General features: G+C 44.5%; 1 pseudogene; it reads right to left on the bottom strand.

The window, feature by feature from the left end:
* Positions 1-2395: 2395 nt before the first annotated feature.
* Positions 2396-3644, bottom strand: LOC122126582 (annotated as a pseudogene).
* Positions 3645-5273: the final 1629 nt, after the last annotated feature.

Below are 5273 nucleotides of genomic sequence, written 5' to 3' on the forward strand. Positions count from 1 at the left end.
AGAATCACAAAAGAGGGGGATGCAGTGGTGAGGCTAGGTTCTGGGTAGAGTTGAGGCCTTTCAACAAACAGTAGCTTTTCCCTGGGGCTATTTTGTGAAAAAACTCACAGAGCCCAGCCTGGAGCCATTCTCAGGGTTTCTGTTTTTCAATTGATTGTGGAGGCTGCTAGAGGGAGGGGCAGCCTCTGGCTCTGGTTACCCAGTGAGGAGAGCCACTCCAGTGGCTGGCGCCTGAGCTGGGTGACTTTTCCCTGGATGGAACTGAGTCTGTGAGGTCACTTCACCGTTAAGTTCTTGTGACCTGCTAAATGACTCGTTTTATTCCAAGGCCTGAGCTGGAGCTGGCAGCTCCTCCGAGCTTTGTCGGTATCCAAGATGGAGATCACCGGTGCTGGGGGGGGAGGGGTGGCCTTCCCTCCTCTGCTCCCTGAGAAGGAGTGAGGACGTCAGGCTTCTACTCACGCCGAGTCTTGGATCCTGGGTCATCTCTGGTCTGAAAACTGCAGGATGAAGATGTCTGCTCCTTGTCAGTTCTTGCTAGTGTTGAGTAGAATCCGCTCATCCGCTGCGTCTGGCTCCTTTGTCCTGGACTCTCTGTGTCTCAGGTATGACCACGGTGGCAGTGGCCGCCGCGACCCTGCCGCCGCCGCGGTGGTTGCTGGCAAGCGCTCAGATGTGTCTCCTTGCCTTGGCTTCCCCTCTCTTGACTAACTCTCTGTCCTGTGATGGCACACTTGGTGTGATTCTCTGGTTTAGGACTGTTCACTGGAACTCTAAAACTGCTTTCTATGGGAGAGCTTGTTCAGATTCCAGCTTCTCCTCTGCCATCTTCCCGGAACTCCTTCTGCGTCATAGTTTTGACAGTATAGAAAGTATATGTGAAGAAAATTGCGGTCTTTGCTTTCATATGCATCCTTAAGGAGGAGCGAGTAGGAAGACTGTGGAATGAGGTATAGGGCAGAGCCTGTTGATAGCCAGCGACACTTTTTCCCATCAGTATTATCTATATCATAGGCACCCAGAGAGCCAGGGAAGTTCTGGCTATTCGACTCCATGCTGTCTTAATCAGTCTCTCATGAAGTAAAAACAAAATATTTTGTTTTATTTTGGGGTTTCTGGAGTTTTGAACTAAGGGACTTGAGCTTGATAGACAAGCTTTCAACTACTTAACTCATAATCCCATACCCTTTATTCTTTAGTTTGCATTATGTACAGTTTTGGTACTTTTTATCCAGACCAGATTTAAACTGATCAATTTACTTTCACTCAATGTATCTAGGAATATAGGTATGGGCAACCACACCCGGACTGAGTTTTTATTTTTGTTTTTATTTTAAAAGTTAAATTATTTTTGTTATCTTTAGGTACTTGTACAAGAAGTTTCAATTCAACATAACACTTTGTGAGTACATTGTTTTAATCATTGTCACTCCGGCCATCATTCTCTCCCATCTCTTCAAACCTACCACTCCTCAAGTTACCTGTGTCCATTTTCACATGTAAACATTGGATATTATGACTAAATTCATTCACTCTTCCTCTATCCATTTGTATGCTTGAGTTTATGTATTAATTAGCATTGTTTATATTTATTAGCAACTGAGCTTTATGTTATAGATATACAGATATCCTGGGAAGACTGGCTAGAAAATAGGAAATTCATTCATTTCAAAGGCTATTGTGGAGAAGGAATCTAATGCCACACACTAGAGTTTTTTGTGAATCTATTATGGTTGATGTTTTCCCCATGTTATAACTACATATGCTGTTTGGAACACATGTCCTTAAAAAACTTTTTTTAAGGGTCCTTAAAAAACTTTTTGAGCTAAATATTTAGCATGAAATGGCCAAGGTTTGGCACTGAACCATGTGTTTTTTAATGATTCCAATTTTTCATATTATTTTAAAGCTTCAAAGGCTTTTATGTTTATGATAAATAACAACTAACATTTAGGCATCAATTTTTGCAAAGAATCCTCACATACAGTATTCTCATTTAAGATAGCCAACATAATACAAAGTGTGCACTAGCTGTGAAGTAGAATAATAGGAAGAACTTAAAGGTAATCAAGTGTGTTTGTGTGCATTTAAAAATAATGTAAAAGGGACTGGGAAGGTGGCTCAGAGGTAGAGCTCTTGCCTTGCATGCATGAGGCCCTGGGTTCGATTCCTCAGCACCACATAAGCAAAAAGAAAAAAGCCAGAAGTGGTGCTGTGGCTCAAGTGATAGAGCACTAGCCTTGAGATGAAGAACTGAGGGACAGCGCCCTGGCCCAGAGTTCAGGCCCAACGACCGGACCCAAAAAAATGTAAAAAAAAAAAAGTAAAATATTAAATCCTGTGTCACCAAACCTCTGGAATATACAGGGGGAACCCATTTCAGTTCTGCCTGTGATTAAGCATCACTGCCCACCTCAAGACAACCGAAAGTTTCTCTGGTTCACGTTAACTGGACATCCTTGTCAGCCATGCAGTTATTAAAGCCCCATATTACTGACTGATGCTTCTGCAGTAAGGAGGCTATGTGCTTCCTCACTCATCCCAGTGCAGATGCAGTGGACCCACTTCAGACAGAAGGCCTCACAGATGATGGCACCCTGATCATCATTCACTTCATTTGTGCAAATTTCACAAGGATACACAATGCCAGAAGACCAATGGCCAAGGAGGCTGGGGTGTAGGGAGGATTTATTGCTTTTCTTGGCACTGCACACCTCAGCTGAACCTCTGGGGTGCTGTGAATTATTCTGTGTCCCATTTGCATGGATGCTGTTTGTGGCTTCAGTGCTATTTGAACGGCTGTTCTCTGGATTGATTACATTGTTTCAAGTCACATTTTTCACTTCTATATTAGGCTTACTTACCCTGTCATCCATATTTAACTGAGGTGGAAGAGTGGAGGAATGTTGATTTGTGCTTTGGTGGCTCCTTGGGGATAGTCTTGTTTCAGAGGTGGTGCTTTTGCTTGGCCAAAAGTATTTGGAGGTGGAATAAAAGAATGATTCATTCTAATGAAGGGGTAGAATTTGAGTTATTTGCAAGCACAAAATTAAATGCTAAATCAGGGTTGGATACTTGCCCAACATTCTGTGGAGGAATCTAACTGAAGCTTTCAGTGGGATTTTGTTTAGAATGTTGATTGGGTATGTTAACATTTTGACTTAGCACATTATTATAAAATGTATTTCCCAAACTGGAATTATCATGTGGCCCAAAGTTAAAAGCATGAGGTCAGTTAAAACCCATGCCCAAAGGATTCTGAAGAAATGGATGTGGCTGACTCCTGAGTAAAGGACCACATAGGGAGAAGACATTCTTACATTTTGGGGGGACCTGTGGTGGCATTCTAAATGTGTCATAACCTCCAAAACCAGGATAATTGGGGCCAAGATATGGATTTGATGAAGGTAGTGGTTTTTTAGGAAATAGTATTATAGTTGTTATTCAATGGATTACCAGAGTGGGGATTTGGTGGTGGAGCATACTCAGTCAGTGGAGGAAAAGAATGTCCCTGTGCATTTGCCTTGTGTTTTATGGTATGTGGACTTCCTGGTTGTATACTTGGTCCTCCTAACCAAACCAGTACACTATCACCACCGGACTCTCTTCAGCACCATGGGGTCCTTATCTTGTTCTGTGGACATCAGGGTCCATGGGGGGCATTGCTCCCAGGCCTTGTGAATCCGGTCTCCATGCTGCTGCAGCAGTGGTGGCGACTTCTCTCCACTGTGGGCCTGCCCGCCCACCTCTACCTCCCCACCTCTACTCCCCTCCCCAAGTCTCCTGTGCCTACTCCACCTCTGCAGCAATAGGGCCGACTTTGCAAACTTTAGGAGGAGGCCGAGGCCCCTGCAGCAGCACGAGGCCCTTGGTGGGAGTTGAGGTGAGCTCAGGACAGGGGACCCAGGACCCGGGCCATGGATCCTGGCAGAGGAATCACGCAGACCAGGTGGTGCCCTCACCACCCAGAGGATGAAGACAAGGAGGGGGAGAAGGAGCCCAGTCCCACCTCCGCAGCTGCAGCTCCAGGTCTCAGACACAAAGCCCTGGGCCAGGAAGCTGCCACCAGCACCTGCTCCCAGGCTAGCAGGCAGTGGACTCTTACATAACTTGCTGGATCCCATGATTGGTGTGGTAGGAGCAAAGATTGAAAATAAAGCTCTTGCCTTCATTTTAGACAGTCACAATTCTGTGGTGACCTTTCAATTTGGTTGTGTCTAGAGAAAATGAGGCAAGTATAGCACCCGAGTCTGGTACCAGTGGTTTACTCTGGCAATTCCAGCTAGATGGAGAAGGATATGTATGGTGAATAACGGTTTGAAGAATAGAAGGAAGAGCACAATCCAAGGCTGGCCTAGGCAAGAACATGAAACCTCATCTGAAAACTAATCCAAAGCAAAAAACAGCTGTAGCTGTAGTTCAAGTGGTAGGGTATATTCCAAGTAAGTGCAAAAACCTGAGATCAGGGTTTTGATCACCTGAGATCACCACCCATCCCAAAAGAGATGTGTGAGATTATGACATTATGATTATTTCCAGGCCAGTAAATTATAATATATACCATGTGCTCAGGACAGGACAGCATCTCTCCCTGTGCAGGAAGCCTGTGACAGGACATAAGCAAACCTGCCCTATATCTGCTGACTGTGTTTCCTGTTGGGTGACATATCACAGAGCACCCAAACCTTGTAGTTTCTATTGAGCTAAAAGTTTAGATTAATATCTGGATTTGAGGCATAACAGAGTGTCTCAATCAGGGGAAGAGCACTACTATGCTGATCACTAGCCTGCTGGGGGCAGCCATTGCTTCTATCTGTCTTGGTAAGGATTTCCACAAACACAGGGCTCAGGCTCTTCTCAGTCATGAAGTTGATAGTAAGAGGAGCTTTGTTTTCTAAGGAAACTCAGAAGGGAAGGAATCACAGCTTCAAGCCCTAAATTCCTTCATCCCTTGGTTATAAAAAAAGTCAGTCTGACTCTGTCCTCTTTATTTCAGGAACCAGCATGGCCCAGAAGGTAACTCAAGCTCAAACTTCAGTTTTGGTGGTGGAAAAGGAAGCTGTGACTCTCGACTGTTTGTATGAGATTGGGGAATCCTATTACTCTATCTTCTGGTACAAACAGCCACTAGCAGGGAAATTGATTTTGCTTGTTCGTCAGAACTCTTATGATAAGCAAAATGCAACAGAGGATCGTTATTTCCTGAACTTCCAGAAATCATCCAGATATATCAACCTCACCATCACAGGCACACTGCTGGAGGATTCAGCTAT

Source organism: Dipodomys spectabilis, unplaced genomic scaffold (assembly GCF_019054845.1).
Source record: "Dipodomys spectabilis isolate Male_0828 unplaced genomic scaffold, ASM1905484v1 ptg000286l, whole genome shotgun sequence".
In the NCBI taxonomy this organism is placed as follows: domain Eukaryota; kingdom Metazoa; phylum Chordata; class Mammalia; order Rodentia; family Heteromyidae; genus Dipodomys; species Dipodomys spectabilis.